The sequence below is a fragment of the Schistocerca americana genome, chromosome 6 (genome assembly GCF_021461395.2).
Source record: "Schistocerca americana isolate TAMUIC-IGC-003095 chromosome 6, iqSchAmer2.1, whole genome shotgun sequence".
Classification (NCBI taxonomy): domain Eukaryota; kingdom Metazoa; phylum Arthropoda; class Insecta; order Orthoptera; family Acrididae; genus Schistocerca; species Schistocerca americana.
Window position 1 is genome coordinate 280,179,353 of NC_060124.1, and position 19,533 is coordinate 280,198,885.

The 19,533-nt window shown below is 44.4% G+C and overlaps 1 pseudogene; it reads right to left on the reverse strand.

Moving 5' to 3' along the window:
* Positions 1–1,722: 1,722 nt before the first annotated feature.
* LOC124620531 lies at positions 1,723–1,840 on the reverse strand (annotated as a pseudogene).
* Positions 1,841–19,533: the final 17,693 nt, after the last annotated feature.

Here is a 19,533-nt window from a genome sequence, read left to right on the forward strand (position 1 = left end):
AGATAGTTCAAACTGGTAGGATATTTACGAAATTCAGCTAATTTGTGAATAGCACTCGTTCCATGTAAAAAGACCTCCTGATCCAAGGCACAAGACGGTGCACGACCGACGAAGTGTGATTTTAGTGTGCACACATTACACAGAGTTTCCCAGGAGGAGTGGACATATTCAAGGATATGACACGAACGATCATTCCGAGCAAAAAAGTCTAGTAATCATGGGCTCTAAAGTGCACGTCGGTGCTTTAAGAGTTATCAGCACTTCTTCATGTTCGATACTGTGTAACAGATCTCTTCTACTTCAGGCTCTTTGTTTTCCACATTTTCGCTACTGTGAATCACGCCTCTTTTACTGAGCAAGCGTTCATAGCTCTTAAGATACGCTGCTTAGAGCCCATTTTCACCAGACAGTTTTATTATGTTTTGCTCCGTACTAACCCTCCCAAAATATATAAATCAAAGAGTTTGCAGTAGAAGGGATTTGTTCCACAGGATAGAGGACGAGGAAGTGCTTATCTCTCTTAATGTATGGATTTCAGAGCCCAGTACACTTTTTTGCTACCAATGATAGTTTCTGTTCTATGCCGGAATATTGACCATTCCTCCTGGAATGCCCTGTATAGCTATTTTTTTTAAGTATAGAATTTTCCTTGCAATAAAAAACCCGTAACATTCCAAATAGCTTTATTATGCAGGGTGAATATAACACCACCTCTGGTCAGAATGGCATCAAATTGCAACGGAATATTATCGGAGAAGGTGAAAAACGTATGGCAGAAGAAAAAAAACTTTGTCAAAATTGATCAATAGATGGCGCTGTGTGTGTCAGAATACGTAAATAAAAACACCTGTCATGCGCACGACCCATTGATGTTGGTATAAACACGCCGGATACACGGCTTTTCCTACTTCCGAGTCTGCGACGTTCGCCTTGACGGTTTCAGTGCAGGATCGCGCTCTGCTTGTAAAGCTGTGTTTCAAAAATTATGACAGTGCACGCGTCGCTCTGCAGAAGTTCCGGACACTGAAGGGTTTGGAAAAAAGCGTTGGACCGGAGACTGCCGTAGGTCTGGAGAAAATGATTCGGAAATTCGAAAAGACGGGTGCTTTTGTTGTGCAACCTGGTAGAGGGAGGAAACGAATTGATTCGACGTCAGTGGAAGCAGTGGCCACAGCAAATCAGGAGGAGACGAGTGGTGGTGTGCAAACGTATAGTGCACGGAGAACTGCCGAACACTGGACATATGCGTCAGTACGGTGCGTAAAACCCTGCAAAAATCTTTCTTTGTTATTCATTCAAAATTACCCACGTGCACGAGTTGCTTCCTGTCGACCTCCCGGCAGGAGAGATGCTTGCTGTAGAATTTCTTGCTCGGACTTCCATCTGACAGGATATGTCAGTACCCAGAATTGTCGAACATGGGCAACGGAAAATCCACACGCAAATGAGCCAGTACCACTTCATCCTGAAAAGGTCAGTGTGTGGTGCGGGTTTACGGCATCACTTATCATTAAAAAAAAAGCACTCCGTCTTCAGGCCACAAGTGGCCCATCGGGACCATCCGACCGCCGTGTCATCCTCAAATGAGGATGCGGATAGGAGGGGCGTGTGTCAGTACACCGCTCTCCCGGTCGTTCTGATGGTTTTCTTTGACCCGAGTCGCTCCTATTCGGTACAGTAGCTCCTCAATTACCATCACGAGGCTGAGTGCATCCCGAAAAATGGCAACAGCACATGGCGGCCCAGATGGTCACCCATCCAAGTGCCGGCCACGCAAGACAGCGCTTAACTTCGGTGATCTGACGGGAACCGGTGTATCCACTGCGGCAAGGCCGTTGCCTTCATCATTTATCTATCGAAGAGACAAGTGTTTCCAGTCCTGTTACCTGTAACGTCCCTGGTAAGCGCTAAGAGTGTCTTTGGGGCAACCACGTCATTCCAGCTCTCCAACAGCGTGGATGTGTGGATGGGATTATTTTTATGCAAGATGGCGCACCTCCGCACATTGAAAATCCAGTTAAGCAACTGCTGAAGCTTGTAATTCTGAACGTAAAATGAAAGGCAGAAGCCGTTGAACACAACAGTCAAAAAAATGGTTCAAATGGCTCTGAGCACTATTTGACTTAACATCTGAGGACATCAGTCCCCTAGAACTTAGAACTACTTAAACCTAACTAACCTAAGGACATCACACACATCCATGCCCGAAGCAGGATTCGAACCTTCGACGTAGCGGTGGTTCGGTTCCAGACTGAAGCGCCTAGAACCGCACGGCCACACCGGCCGGCGATTAATCACATCTCAAGTATTTTAATACATTGCCGAAACCGATAATGTGAACATTGTACGTAATTATAAGATGACGCTGATGTAATAAAGTCCGCCGCTCGTGGTCTTGCGATAGCGTTCTCGCTTCCCGCGAACGGGGTCCCGGGTTCGATTCCCGGCGGGGTCAGGGATTTTCCCTGCCTCGTGATGGCTGGGTGTTGTGTGCTGTCCTTAGGTTAGTTAGGTTTAAGTAGTTCTAAGTTCTAGGGGACTGCTGACCATAGATGTTAAGTCCCATAGTGCTCAGAGCCATTTGAACCATTTGAACCATCCCCATTACGGTCGGAGGAAGGCAAATGCAAACTACCTCCGCTATGACCTTGCCTAGTCAGCGGTGCGGATCTACCGCATCGTTCCCTACGCTCCTCGGAGTATGGGACCTCATGATGTAATAAATAACTGTAACTGACGGAGTTTTCGTTCGCACCTGCGTAAGTGAAATGGCAAAGGAACTTTATGTTATTTATTTAAATTGACAAATCTTAAATATGAGTTTCTTGTATAGGCACTGCTTGAGTTAATGACGATACAGTTACCTTTGTGTTAGGAAGCAGGCGGCTGTGTGTCATACTGATTTATTGGAATAGTTAATAGGAACCTTAGTTCAACAATTTAGGATACACCCAACGCCGAAGTATTGGTTAATTTTAGAGAGAGCAAGAAGGTGAAGTAAGGATTTGAGCTTTTGTGGAGGACTGAGGTTCCAGCAGAGTATCTTTACCTGGTTTGAATACTAGGACTAGAGAGTAGGCTGCAGCTACAACGATGGTGAATTACTAATAATACCGCGGAGCGATACGTGAAATTAATAATCAATATAACATGGCTTAGAGCTTGACATTCTCGGCTCGCCGGCCGCGGTGGTCTAGCGGTTCTTGGCGCTCAGTCCGGAACCGCGGGACTGCTACGGTCGCAGGTTCGAATCCTGCCTCGGGCATGGATGTGTGTGATGTCCTTAGGTTAGTTAGGTTTAAGTAGTTCTAAGTTCTAGGGGACTGATGACCACAGATGTTAAGTCTCATAGTGCTCAGAGCCATTTGAACCACTGGAATTCCTCGGCTCGCCAGCAATAGCTAAACATGTTTGCATCGGAAAACTGACCAAGACGGGCGCCCAATGCAAACGGCTATTGTTCTAATGGTCCATCTTCTTTGCCCTACAGAGGATGACTCGTCTGCACCAAGATCTGATGCGGACGATGCGTAGTTGTAGAATGAGAGAGAGAGAGACAAGAGTTGTGCTCGCAGTTCTGTTATCTCGCTTTCGGAAAAACAGACGACTGTCAGGGTCTGCACGTCACCAACACTCCAGGGAAGCCCCTATAGCCACTCGGTGGAGCCATTGAAATGCATCTGGTCCGCACTCACTTTGCGTGGTGGAGGGATCTATAAACGAAGTAACCACCTGCAAACTATTCAACGGCTGCTCCTCTTTAGCTACCATCTTGTGGATTTGAACTAAATAATTGTCGACTGATGACCTCAAACCGTAACTTCGTATACAGTGACTTCTGTATCTGGGAATGTTGTAACTGATAGCGCTCCAACGTAACTAAACATGTAAAATTTGACCATAAATTTTTAATGAATACAAACTAATTAGCGCAGCAAAAAGTAAATTAAATGTCTGCCTTCCTGTAATTGCCACTGACTGGATCACACGATTACTTAAGGGAAGCCCTCGATATTTAAGGTGCTACGGGTTATGCCTTAATGCTTGGGAAAAAATAAAGTAGGAAAGTTCTGTACTCTTTCAAATTAGTACAACAATAATAAAATGAAGAGAGTTAATGTATCCTTCGTGGGAATTTGTCATCGTTTGTAGTGCCATCTTATTAAAGTGACAAATCAGCTAATAATATGTTTCAGAATTCTGGCAATCCTGTGACTCACTGGATATCATCTTCGGTTGTCTCCTGTGAAGAGTTCACGCAAACAACTTGCAGTGTGTAGCAAACGGTATAGCCTACACAAACAAAACTAGTCACAATGAATAAACGTGTAATACTTCCATTCGAAACACGTATGTAATTACGATGGCAAGTCAAAAATTATCTACACTTTTGCCATCACATTTGTTACATTGTGCACGTTGTCTTCTGTCCTCGCACATGTCATTGTTATACTGTTGTGGTAATGCTGTGACAGTCTGATTTTGTTTCCACCATTGCTCTTCCTTCTATTGCAGTTATAGCATGGCAACTCCATTAAAAGTGTGCACCGAAGAGGAGCAACGAGTGGTGATCCGATTCCTCTGGTCGGAGGGTATCAAAAGGACAGACATTAATCGCAGACTATCATCGAAATATGGGAGAAGTGCACTATCATGTAAAACTGTGATTTCGTGGATGGAGTGGTCGAACAAGTGTAACGCATGGAGAGGGACTGGGACGGCCATCAAGTTCCATTACAGATGACAACATTCAGCAAGATCGAGAGGTGGTTCTGGCGAATAGGCGAGTCATTATTGATGAGGTAGCATCCGCTCTGAACATCAGCCATGGCTGCGCCCAATACATCATCCACGACAAGCTCGGTTTCCATGAGGTCTGTGCAGGGTGGGTACCAAGAAAGCTTACCGACGGCCATAAGCTCACCCGTGATGAAGGTGATGCATTTTTGAGCAGGACTGTCACCCGAGATGAAATATGGCTGCATCACTACGAACCTGAGTCAAAGCGCCAGAGTATGCAGTGAAAACACACTGGATCGCCACGAGGAAAAAATTCAAGACCGGACTATCCTCAGGAAAGGTTATGTTAACCACGTTTTGGGACTGGCAGGTGCCCATACTGGCAGAGTTCGTGGAAAAGGGAACGATTATCAACCGTGCGGAGTTGAGTGAATTGTTGGAAAAGAAGCTGAAGCCAGCAATTCCCACCAAACTCCGAGGTTTTCAGACGAAGAAGGTGTTGTTTCGGAATGACAACGCACTGCCACGCACGGCCTGTCACACTACTGGAACCATCAACAAGATGAAATTGAAGGTATTGGAACACCCTGCCTACAGCGCAGACCTTGCTCCAAGTGACTTTCTCTTTCCTTGGGCCACTCAAGGACACTTTCTGTGGTCGCCGATTGGCCTCAGACACGAACGTGCGAAATTCAGTGCAAAAGTGGCTTCACGACCAACCGAAAATCTTTTATTTGGAAGAAATACGTAAGCTCATTGACTGTTGGGCCAAGTGCATTGAGAAGGAGGGAGATTACGTAGAAAAATGAAGTGCATTGTATACCCCTAGCTTCACGTTAATGAACGGTAGAATGAAAAGTGTACATAAGTTTTGACTTTCCATCGTATTTCTAAGATCCACCAAAATGGGTGCTTATAATAACAGATCTTTACTTACGACAAACTGTTTCGCTATTATAAAGTAAATCCAGAATGATGTGACATCCACATTACATCGTTAGTGAACTGTCTTACAACTGTCACTATTTTAATAAGATGGTAAATGACGTAATATACCGAAAATATAAAACAGTATTTCTAAGATCCACCAAAATAGGTGCTTATAATAACAGATCTTTACTTACGACAAACTGTTTCGCTATTATAAAGTAAATCCAGAATGATGTGACATCCACATTACATCGTTAGTGAACTGTCTTACAACTGTCACTATTTTAATAAGATGGTAAATGACGTAATATACTGAAAATATAAAACAGTTTACTACCTAATATAGACTTCACATAGTCTACATATACTTGACAATGGCAACAAATGGCGAAACAGCCTGTCGTAAAATAAAGATTTGATATTATAAGCTGTTGTTTGGTGCCTCTGTTCTAATAGTCGTGTAGTTATCAGACGTACATTATGCTGCTGGCCAAAAAGACGAAAAACAAGAAAGACGAGGAAAAAAATGAAAACGAAAGTAACTCTAACAGAATTTTAACCTACTCTGTGGACATCTATTGAAGTTCCTCGAAATTAATACTTGTCAGTTTTCCATGCTGTAACTCCTTAGTGTCATACGCTATCTAATGAAAATGAATTATAGCGCATTCTTAAGACCTTTCCTTAGCCGAGAACAGCAACGCAGGCTACTAAGGCCTCGAAAGAAAAAAAAATCGGAGTGGAGTTCCCAGGGGAGTGAGGAGTGGAGGAGCCAGCGGGCCACGGGCATCTGTCCCCAGCTCCGCAGTACGGCACCGGGCCATTAGGTCCTCCCGGCACGGGCATTATTCTGGCCCCCTCCGAGACTGAAGTGCGGCTATCAGTCGGATTACTGCGCACTTACTGCCGAATTCCCCGCGTAAAGGCAAGGAAGGCTGCTTCCCCGAGGCGGGGAGGCGAAGACCGCACCTCCCAGTGCGCAAACCAATCGATGATGACCGCCAAGTACACACATCAAACAAAATTTTGCCTAACCCCGGTTCCCAGAACTCCTGAAGACAGACGTTGGCTGTGGACATTGTATCACAGACACAATCCCTTTCACTGTTCAGAGATGTCACTAAAAACGCCCAAAGATGTAAACAACCATACATGAGCAGCACCTATTAGACGGAGGGGGTTCCGACAGCCGATCAGTTCCAGTCATTCCACCAGGAAGGAGGTACACGGCTCGTGTTGTCTCTAGTTCAATCATGCCTAAACGGCCAATACCGCGGATCAAACGCGTTCCCATTGTTACTTTGTGCCAGGAAGGGATCTCAACAAGGGAAGTGTCCAGGCGTGTCGGAGTGAACCAAAGCGATGTTATTCGGAAATGGAGGAGATACAGAGAGATAGGAACTGTTGATGACATGCCTCGCTCAGGCGGCCCAAGGGCTACTACTGCAGTGGATGACCGCTACCTACGGATTGTGGCTCGGAGGAACCCTGACAGCAACGCCACCATGTTGAATAATGCTTTTCGTGCAGCCACAGGACGATGTGTTGCGACTGAAACTGTGCGCAACAGGCTCCATGATTGGCAACTTCGCTCCCGACGTCCATGGCGAGGTCCATCTTTGCAACCACGGCACCATGCAGCGTGGCATCACGTTCTCCTCACCGATGAGGGTCGCATATGCCTTCAACCAGACAATCGTTGGAGACGTGATTGGAGGCAACACGGTCAGGCTGAACGCCTTAGACACACTGTCCAGCTGGTGCAGCAATGTGGAGGTTCCCTGCTGTTCTGGGGTGGCATTATGTGGGGCCGATGTACGCAGCTGGTTGCCGTGGAAGGCGCGTTAACGGCTATACGATACGTGAATGCCACCCTCCGACCGATAGCGCAACCATATAGGAGCATATTGGCGAGGCATTCGTGGACAACAATTCGCGCCCTCATCGTGCACATCTTGTGAATGACTTCCTTCAAGATAACTACATCGCTCGTCTAGAATAGCCAGCATGTTCTCCAGACATCAACCCTATCGAACAAGCCTGGTACAGATTGAAAAGGGGCGTTTGTGGACGACGTGACCCACCAACCACTTTGACGCATCTACGCCGAATAATCGCCGATTAGGAGTGGAAAATGTACCCGTGGTCTACGGGTAGCGTCTTTGATTCATAATCAAAAAACGTCTTCGGTCCCGGGTTCGATCCCCGCCACTGCCTAAATTTTGATAAATAATCAGTATTGGCGGCCGAAGACTTCCGTCATAAGAAGTCAGCCTCATTCTGCCAACGGCCTTGTCAAAGATGGCGGAGGAGCAGATAGAGGTTCAGGGCACTCTCTTGTCCTAGGGGTGGGAAATTGCCCCTAAATGGGGAAGAATCAGCAATGATCAACGACATGAGGATGCAGAAGGCAATGGAAACCACTGCATTAGAGACACGTAACGTGTATCCACAGGAAATGTGGCCTGTAATAGAAGAAGTGTCATGATGATCTCTCCATTGGCAAAAGATTCCGGAATAGTCCCCCATTCGGATCTCGGGAGGGGACTGCCAAGGGGGAGGTTACCATGAGAAAAAGATTGAGTAATCAACGAAAGGATAACGTTCTACGAGTCGGGGCGTGGAATGTCAGAAGCTTGAACGTGGTAGGGAAACTAGAAAATCTGAAAAGGGAAATGCAAAGTCTCAATCTAGATATAGTAGGGGTCAGCGAAGTGAAGTGGAAGGAAGACAAGGATTTCTGGTCAGATGAGTATCGGGTAATACCATCAGCAGCAGAAAATGGTATAACAGGTGTAGGATTCGTTATGAATAGGAAGGTAGGGCAGAGGGTGTGTTACTGTGAACAGTTCAGTGACCGGGTTGTTCTAATCAGAATCGACAGCAGACCAACACCGACAACGATAGTTCAGGTATACATGCCGACGTCGCAAGCTGAAGATGAACAGATAGAGAAAGTGTATGAGGATACTGAAAGGGGAATGCAGTATGTAAAGGGAGACGAAAATCTAATAGTCATGGGCGACTGGAATGCAGTTGTAGGGGAAGGAGTAGAAGAAAAGGTTACAGGAGAATATGGCCTTGGGACAAGGAATGAAAGAGGAGAAAGACTAATTGAGTTCTGTAACAAGATTCAGCTAGTAATAGCGAATACTCTGTTCAAGAATCACAAGAGGAGGAGGTATACTTGGAAAAGGCTGGGAGATACGGGAAGATTTCAATTAGATTACATCATGGTCAGACAGAGATTCCGAAATCAGATACTGGATTGTAAGGCGTACTCTGGAGCAGATATAGACTCAGATCACAATATAGTAGTGATGAAGAGTAGGCTGAAGTTCAAGACATTAGTCAGGAAGAATCAATACGCAAAGAAGTGGGATACGGAAGTACTAAGGAATGACGAGATACGTTTGAAGTTCTGTAGTGCTATAGATACAGCAATAAGGAATAGCGCAGTAGGCAGTACAGTTGAAGAGGAATGGACATCTCTAAAAAGGGCCATCACAGAAGTTGGGAAGGAAAACATAGGTACAAAGAAGGTAGCTGCTGAGAAACCATGGGTAACAGAAGAAATACTTCAGTTGATTGATGAAAGGAGGAAGTACAAACATGTTCCGGGAAAATCAGAAATACAGAAATACAAGTCGCTGAGGAGTGAAATAATAAAGGAAGTGCAGGGAAGTTAAGACGAATTGGCTGCAGGAAAAATGTGAAGACATCGAAAAAGATATGATTGTCGGAAGAACAGACTCAGCATACAGGAAAGTCAAAACAACCTTTGGCGACATTAAAAGCAACGGTGGTAACATTAAGAGTGCAACGGGAATTCCACTGTTAAATGCAGAGGAGAGAGCAGATAGGTGGAAAGAATACATTGAAAGCCTCTATGAGGGTGAAGATTTGTCTGATGTGATAGAAGAAGAAACAGGAGTCGCTTTAGAAGAGATAGGGGATCCAGTATTGGAATCGGAATTTAAAAGAGCTTTGGAGTAATTACGGTCAAATAAGGCAGAAGGGGTAGATAACATTCCATCAGAATCTCTAAAATCATTGGGAGAAATAGCAACAAAACGACTATTCACGTTGGTGTGTAGAATATATGAGTCTGGCGATATACCATCTGACTTTCGGAGAAGCATCATCCACACAATTCCGAAGACGGCAAGAGCTGACAAGTGCGAGAATTATCGCACAATCAGCTTAACAGCTCATGCATCGAAACTGCTTACAAGAATAATATACAGAAGAATGGAAAATAAAACTGAGAATGCGCTAGGTGACGATCAGTTTGGCTTTAGGAAAAGTAAAGGGATGAGAGAGGCAATTCTGATGTTACGGCTAATAATGGAAGCAAGGATAAAGAAAAATCAAGACACTTTCATAGGATTTGTCGACCTGGAAAAAGCGTTCGACAATGTAAAATGGAGCAAACTGTTCGAGATTCTGAAGCAGGTAGGGGTAAGCTATAGGGAGAGACGGGTCATATACAATATGTACAACAACCAAGAGGGAATAATAAGAGTGGACGATCAAGAACGAAGTGCTCGTATTAAGAAGGGTGTAAGACAAGGCTGTAGCCTTTCGCCCCTACTCTTCAATCTGTACATCGAGGAAGCAATGATGGAAATAAAAGAAAGGTTCAGGAGTGGAATTAAAATACAGGGTGAAAGGATATCAATGATACGATTCGCTGATGACATTGCTATCCTGAGTGAAAGTGAAGAAGAATTAAATGATCTAATGAACGGAATGAACAGTCTAATGAGTACACAGTATGGTTTGAGAGTAAATCGGAGAAAGACGAAGGTAATGAGATGTAGTAGAAATGAGAACAGCGAGAAACTTAACATCAGGATTGATGGTCACGAAGTGAATGAAGTTAAGCAATTCTGCTACCTAGGCAGTAAAATAACCAATGACGGACGGAGCAAGGAGGACATCAAAACCAGACTCGCTATGGCAAAAAAGGCATTTCTGGCCAAGAGAAGTCTTCTAATATCAAATACCGGCCTTAATTTGAGGAAGAAATTTCTGAGGATGTACGTCTTGGGTAGAGCATTGTATAGTAGTGAAACATGGACTGTGGGAAAACCGGAAAAGAAGAGAATCGAAGCATTTGAGATGTGGTGCTGTAGATGAATGTTGAAAATTAATTGGACTGATAAGGTAAGGAATGAATAGGTTCTACGCAGAATCGGAGAGGAATGGAATATGTGGAAAACACTGATAAGGAGAAGGGACAGGATGATAGGAATCTGCTAAGACATGAGGGAATGACTTCCATGGTACTAGAGGGAGCTGTAGAGGGCAAAAACTGTTGAGGAAGACAGAGATTGGAATACGTCAAGCAAATAATTGAGGACGTAGGTTGCAAGTGCTACTCTGAGATGAAGAGGTTAGCACAGGAAAGGAATTCGTGGCGGGCCGCATCAAACCAGTCAGTAAACTGATGACCAAAAAAAAAAAAGAAAAAAGGAGTGGGACAATCTGCATCAACAGTACCTTGATGAACTTGTGGGTAGTATGCTACGACGAATAGAGGCATGCATCAATGAAAGAGGACGTGCTAGTGGGCATTGGAGGTACCGATGTGCAGTGCAATCTGGACCACCACCTCTGAAGGTCTCGCTGTATCGTGGTAGCCCATGCACTATGTGCTTTTCGTGAGCAATAAAAAGGGCGGAAATGATGTTTATGTTGATCTCTATTCCAATTTTATAGACAGGTTCAGGAACTCTTGGAACTTAGGTGATCCAAAACTTTTTTTGATGTGTACACATCTTTTTAATAACGATAAGAAAGACCTTAATAAGGTCTCTATGTAAATCACCATGTTCCCTCTAGAAACTTTGATTTTTTCCAAAATCCAGGGTAATCAACGTAACTTATATGATGTAATTGATAGCTGACACTGGTGAATTAGATGATAACAGAAGCAAAAAATGTTTATTTAACATTGGTCCTCCAACGAGCTGTTTGCATTGTAACTGTCAATGTGTGGAAACGTTGCGCGATGGACAGTTCTCGCCACGTCACATGGATCACAGTCATTGGTATGAAGGGGCATGGCACATAAACCGCGAGTGCCACTGAGACGGTTTTCTGGGAGAGGCAATGAGTGAAGGAGCAAGAACAGCGCAGAGCCATCCCGGCTAGCCGCGCGGTCAAACGCGCTGCTTCCCGAACGGGAAGGCGTGCCGGTCCATGGCACGAATCCGCCCGGTGCATTAGTGTCGAGTTCCGGTGTGCGTCCAGCCCGTGGATGGGTTCTAAGGTGGTTTCCCATCTGCCTCGGTGAATGTGGGCTGGTCCCCCTTATTCGGCCCCAGTTACAATATGTCGGCGATTGCTGCGCGAACTCTGTCTCCACGTACACGTCCACCATAATTACTCTACCATGCAAACATTGGGGTTACACTCGCCTGGGGCCGAGAGGGGGGGGGGGGGGGTGAGGTGGAGGCGGAGTGCGGGAGGTTTTGTCCACTGGAGGCCGAACCGCGCAAATAACCCAGAGTTCGGTGTGGGGCGACGGTGGGGTGTGTGGACTGCTGTGGCCTGTTGTGGGGTTGTGAACCACAGAGGGCTATGGCGGGACGAAGCCTCTCCGTCCTTTCTAGGTCCCCGGTTCAATACACACATACACACGGACAGAACAGGTCTGTGGGGCAACGGGCCAGCTGTTTGTTCTATTGCCCGTGTGGCTTCCAAGCTGGCCCGGCTGAGCATCTTACGGACACGCGGGACGTGCATTAGAAACGGGTGGACACGTTATTTCTTTGGCCGATCAGGTGTGGAGGCGAGCGGTGGGTCGTTGTCATCCACATATCTCCTGGCGGATCCAAGTTTTCCCAATGTCTGTCATCACACAGCGGCTTTGTTTACTCGGTGCGCTACTTTTAGTTCGTTGGGTCGGTGCCGAGACGACGCGGGACTCGGAAAGACTGATGTTCCTCCCCGCTGTAAGTGTGGTGATTGTCACTGATTCGCTTCCTGCCCGTGTTTGTGCCCTGCTGTTTCTGTATTAGATACTATTCAACCTCGTGTTATTTTTGTTCCCTGCTGCTGTGCCTGGCCAGGCGGTTTGAGGAGCGTGTTGCTTGTATCCAAACATAATAGCTTCAAGAATGAAATTTTCACTCTGCAGTGGAGTGTGAGCCCACATAAAACTTCCTGGCAAAGTAAAACTGTTTGCCGGACCGAGACTCAAAGTCAGGACCTTTGCCTTTCGCGGGCAGGTTCTGGTAGAGCACTCGCCCGCGAAAGGCAAAGGTCCCGAGTTCGAGTCTCGGTCCAGCACACAGTTTTAATCTGTCAGGAAGTTTTTTAATAGTTTCCATTTGGTATTGTAATACAGCTATGATTTGATTGTGTGTTTTAAATTATTGGAGTTCTGTAAATGTCTTTTGTGTTTAATGTAATTAACTGCAACGTCCAAAAATTTTTGTCTTGCCTGATACCTTGCGTACTAAATCGCCAAGTCGCTATCTTTACTTATATGGAGCCCGGCAAGCTATGTGCCTCACCGGGTCAAATTTTGTTGCTTTTATTTCGGTGTGTTATACTTCCAAGCCAAATTTTTGTTTATTTAGGTGAGGTTCATCAGCTAACCGTTTGAATCTTCCTTCCATCTAAGTTTGCGGTCCCGCGCGACCGTTGAGTATTTACAGTTTACGTCCCGTGGCGTGATTTGAAGCTGTCTCGGTTGACTGCTGATCTTCCTTACTATCAGGTGTAAGCGAGGTGTTTGCTGAGCCGTGGCAGCGAAGGAGGTTAGATTAAGGAGAGGTGGCACTACTTATGCAGAGGACAGTCATCGACTGGAGCCAGAGGCACCATATTATTAATCCCAGGGGGTCCACTTAGCTTTGATACCTCTAATAGGATTTCATTTCTGAGTATGTATTTTGATACAGAACAAAGTATCACTGCAATACAGTATGAATAAGTACAACACATCAAACGTTATGGACACATCAATATGGCGTCGGTGGCTTCACTTTTGTGGCGTAAGGGCATCTCCGCATATTCTAACCTCCTCGGTGGCGTGTTTCTCGCTATGTATCGATATCACTATTCATATGATTTTTTGAGTAACATGTTGCCAATGGAGCTCAGCGCCTTCTAGTGTGGCGGCTCTGAGTTTGGTGGCCGGGTGGGTGGGCAGTGAGACCTGAGGGAACGAAGCTGTAACGAGTGTTGCGTGGGTCCTCTTCGCCGCCGGCCGCGGTGATCGAGCGGTTCTAGGCGCTTCAGTCCAGAACCGCGGGACTGCTACGGTCGCAGTTTCGAATCCTGCCTCGGGATGGACGTGTGTGATGTCCTTAGGTTAGTTGGGTGTAAGTAGTTCTAGGGGACTGATGACCTAAGATGTTAAGTCCCATAGTGCTCAGAGCCATTTGAACCATTTTCCTCTTCGCCGTGGTGTCAGCTGTTGGCGGGTGACCGATTTTGGAGTCACGTTCCCCGTATAAGTTATCGAGTACCGACGTGCCTTGTGCTGTGATTTTTCAGAAGGGCGCCGCGCAGTTTTCACTGTCATTTTGGTCTGTATTCCTTCTGTTTGTTGGGTGCGGATGCCCGTGTCTCCATTGTATTTGAAGGGCCAAGTGAATGCCATATCTCGGAGACATTCTAAAGTAGTTCATTGGCTGATGTGTCATTTTAATTTATTTTATGTGTTAACCTTATGTATCCATGGTACTTGTGAACCTTTACCCAGTGTAAAGTGCCGTGTCCCAGAAGGAAGCTTAGTTTGAATGTTGGTTCAAAAATGGCTCTGAGCACTATGGGGCTTAACTTCTGAGGTCACCAGTCCCCTAGAACTTAGAACTACTTAAACCTAACTAACCTAAGGACATCACACACGTCCATGCCCGGGGAAGGATTCCAACCTACGACCGTAGCGGTCGCGCGGTTCCAGACTATAGCTCCTAGAACCGCTCGGCCACCCCGGCCGGCTTTGAATGCTGGTGTTGCCCGTTGGTATATGCATTCCTGTCTGCGTCGTCTTAATTCTTGTGATTTTTAAAGTAAATGATCGGTCATTTAATTTTCAACGGGAGGTGCAGTGGAATGTTTGGTATTACCCGTTGCCACGGATCATTAATTGTTCATGTCGGAATTTGTGTCTCTTTTGCTGTTTTATTGACCTATTTACAGTTTGCTTTTGTTGTTCCAGTTTCTTTAAAGCTAATGGTGAAGGCCTATGCTGTATAAGAAATTATATAGTTCGTCTGTTAGCCGGCCGGTGTGGCTGTTCGGTTATAAGCGCTTCAGTTTGGGACCGCGTGACCGCTGCGGTCGCAGGTTCGAATCCTGCCTCGGGCATGGATGTGTGTCATGTCCTTAGGATAGTTAGGTTTAAGTAGTGCTATGTTCTAGGGGACTGTTGACCTTAGAAGTTAAGTCCCATAGTGCTCAGAGCCATTTTGAACCAGTTCGTCTGTTCTATTTAAGTGGCTCGGATAAATTTTAGTCTTTTCGAGGACGCATCTATTTTCTCCGAACCGCTGAGGACTAATGTGTGTACTGATGAGCTTTGAATGGCATGCGGGAGTCCTTGCAGCTGCTTTAATCGGTTGCTAAAATAAAATATTTTCTGATATTATTATCTTATTGCTGAAATTATTTTTTAAAAATATTTGTAGCTGGTTTCTTAAGATTTTTGGTTAATTTATTAAAAGTCAGTTAAATTTTTGATAAGAGCTCAGATTAATTAATGCTGTCCTAAGAGTTATTTATTTGATGCATTGCTGTCTGTTGGAGTTCTGTCTAATTAAAATTATTTCTGCTGCACGAAACTGTCGTTGATAATCTCTTGCGCCCCGTTGGTGGTACGTGTTACCTAGGATCGGGCCCCACTTACACTCCGTCGGCATGCTTAGCCGGCCGTTTACGTCATTTGGAGTGCATACGCTCGTCAGCTCTCGCCGCTGTCTGTCTTTCGCGCTGTTTGCTCCAACAGCAGCTTCACTACTTAATGTGCCTGTTCAAGTTACACTTGGAATAAATCTGAATTTTTGTCCTTTAGCTTGTTGCCTTCACCTTACACAAATTTTGACGTGTGTGTGGACTCCAACATACACCATAATCTGTTGTAATTTAATTATTCTTGTGCTATTGGAAAATGTGTTAAATCCTTAATGAATGTGTTTTTCTGGGTTTAAAGTTATCTTGTCTAGATATTGGTGTTCAATTATTTTTCATTGTTTTAGGTGTTTCTAATCAGTCAACTTTAAATCATGTTTTATTCTCAACATTTAATAATTAAGGCCGTTCTGTCCTGGTACTGCTGTTTAGATTTACGTCTGCCTTTATTACCTCTTCAGCCTTATTGCGTCTGTGCCTTACGAAGGGCGTGCCTTGCCTTGAAGAATATTAAGTCTTCTTAGGTTAACGCTAACTTTAAATTTTCTGTAAATTATTTAAACTGACATTGAATTTTAAATATAGTTCTCATTGCTTGGCCCTTTAATTAAATAAAAAATAAAAGCTTAATTGTGTGCAATGTGATTGGAACTGCGTAAAATATATTTCTGTTCTGCCAGTGAATTATATGTGTAAAATCCCCACTGGTCCAGCTTTTCGTAGTTCCCTTTTCTGGCTGAGTTAGGAGGCCGTGATTATCACCAGTTCAGTTGCCTTGGGCAGCTACCTTATTACCTTTTAGCGACTTTTCACAAATGTTTTGACTACGTTGCCAGGGTGTAATCTGATGACTGAAGTTTTACTCGTTTCACTTACAAATTACTTCTGTATTCACCAGGCTATATTGTATGTTTGTGTCCTGGGGCGTGTTTCAACTTGTTGCCTAGGAAACGGGGAGTGTACTGAGCAGCGTATCGGGTCTGCCGTAAGCAAATTCTGGTCCATTCTTACGGACCACATTTTCCAACGTGTGGCGGATGCATACTAAGCAGCTTTATTTGTTTTGGTTTCTTTTTAATGAACTCGTTTTTAGGTAAACCGGTATTATTTGTTTTATTTTAGTCAAACACATTCCACAGACGTTTTGGTCTATCCATCTGAAGCCTGTTTCTTTAGAACCTTTGAATATATTTGTTGTGTACACAATTCCGCACTATTTCCCACTAGAGCGCGCACCGCTAAGCACGACAGCGCAGGCGCAGCGCTCGTCCGTCTCCGCACTACGAGATGGCGCTGCCTTAGAGATGCACCAAATTGTGCTTCCGCCGATCCACGTATTAATACGTAACGCTGCCAATGAGATTGCTGCTAATGTAGAACCTTTTCTCCTCGCGGATCACACTCGCGCAGTGATACATGAATGCGCGAGGTATTAAAACGAGTGTACAGACCTCCGATTAATCAGTCTACATTTGTCTGCACCAGTCTGCATTAGTCTGTAGCAGTCTATAGTCAAGTTTCAGTCTGCGCCTAATAAGATTACCATATTCCTGTACATAGCCATGAAGATAAATGTGTAGACACTTTTGTCAAGTATCAGAGATATGTGAGAATAAGATTAACGTACCAAGACCAAAGGAACTTCATATTGTCAATTGTAAATAGCATCCAGAATCAAGTTAAGTAATTTTATGCTTTTTATTATTTTAATAAACGTGTGTGAAAATTAATCAAGCTTTTTTTTAAAGTTGGTCACCGTCAATCTGCTACTCTAAGCGTGCAAGTGGCATTTCTATCGTCTGACCTAACGGCAGAAGATAAGCACGCCACAATAAGACCACGTGACATATTGCAGACACTCGCCTACTTTGTTAGAGCGACAAGTCATATAATCTGATGGTGTGTGTACCGAAGGTCTCACAGTACGCGCACCACACTATTGTTATGTAACTTCAATTGATGAACTATTATTTTGCATCTGTTATTAAAATTTGCTGTAAATTTCAACAACAGCAACCAGTGGCACACAAAATATGTATATTTTCTGGAAAGAGAATAACACTTGATCTAAATTTAAAATATGTCCCCATGAATGCTTTTGGAAAGTCGAGAGCGAGTACCTGAATTAAAATTATAGCCTTTCGTTAGCTGATCTCACTGAAATATTTGAAAACTTGTTCATCGATTATCAGTAAATGTTTTTCAATAATTTTCAAATTTATCAATTTTGTTTTAATATTTCAAGGTGCCGTTGGCCTAATTGATAGTCATTCTGCTGAAAAGAGTTGATACAAATCTTCATGCGAATGATGTTCAACTTTGACCTCGCCCATTCCTTTCACTCCCAGGCAACCTTCACCTTACGAAATTAGTGGTCATCGGTCTGGTTACCAACTTCAAAACGAAATACTGTCCTGTCGTCGTAGTCAGTAAATGTTTCCTTAGCTTTCACATTAAAGCCCTATGTAACTGGGGTCTAGCTGGGTCTATAGATTACCGAATACTTCGTCAGGAACTGGGGTCAAGCTGGGCCCATAGATTACCGAATACTTCTTCAGAAAACTATATAATATAGTCCACTTTATACAAGTGTGCTCGCATTTAAAAGCAATATTGCACCCTTCTACGCAGTGATTCTTTCAACATCCTCTAACCCCTCCTCTGCCGCCACTTACAACCTCTCTTAAAAAAAAAAAATGAAGGCTGTAAGACGCGCTTCATCTACATCTACATCTACATCTATACTCCGCGAGCCACCTTACGGTGTGTGGCGGAGGGTACTTATTGTACCACTATCTGATCCCCCCTTCCCTGTTCCATTCACGAATTGTGCGTGGGAAGAACGACTGCTTGTAAGTCTCCGTATTTGCTCTAATTTCTCGGATCTTTTCGTTGTGATCATTACGCGAGATATATGTGGGCGGTAGTAATATGTTGCCCATCTCTTCCCGGAATGTGCTCTCTCGTAATTTCGATAATAAACCTCTCCGTATTGCGTAACGCCTTTCTTGAAGTGTCCGCCGCTGGAGCTTGTTCAGCATCTCCGTAACGCTCTCGCGCTGACTAAATGTCCCCATGACGAATCGCGCTGCTTTTCGCTGGATCATGTCTATCTCTTCTATTAATCCAACCTGGTAAGGGTCCCATACTGATGAGCAATACTCAAGAATCGGACGAACAAGCGTTTTGTAAGCTAATTCTTTCGTCGATGAGTCACATTTTCTTAGAATTCTTCCTATGAATCTCAACCTGGCGCCTGCTTTTCCCACTATTTGTTTTATGTGATCATTCCACTTCAGATCGCTCCGGATAGTAACTCCTAAGTATTTTACGGTCGTTACCGCTTCCAATGATTTACCACCTATGGCATAATCGTACTGGAATGGATTTCTGCCCCTATGTATGCGCATTATATTACATTTATCTACGTTTAGGGAAAGCTGCCAGCTGTCGCACCATGCATTAATCCTCTGCAGGTCCTCCTGGAGTACGTACGAGTCTTCTGATGTTGCTACTTTCTTGTAGACAACCGTGTCATCTGCAAATAGCCTCACGGAGCTACCGATGTTGTCAACTAAGTCATTTATGTATATTGTAAACAATAAAGGTCCTATCACGCTTCCCTGCGGTACTCCCGAAATTACCTCTACATCTGCAGATTTTGAACCGTTAAGAATGACATGTTGTGTTCTTTCTTCTAGGAAATCCTGAATCCAATCACAAACCTGGTCCGATATTCCGTAAGCTCGTATTTTTTTCACTAAACGTAAGTGCGGAACCGTATCAAATGCCTTCCTGAAGTCCAGGAATACTGCATCAATCTGCTCGCCAGTGTCTACGGCACTGTGAATTTCTTGGGCAAATAGGGCGAGCTGAGTTTCACATGATCTCTGTTTGCGGAATCCATGTTGGTTATGATGAAGGAGATTTGTATTATCTAAGAACGTCATAATACGAGAACACAAAACATGTTCCATTATTCTACAACAGATT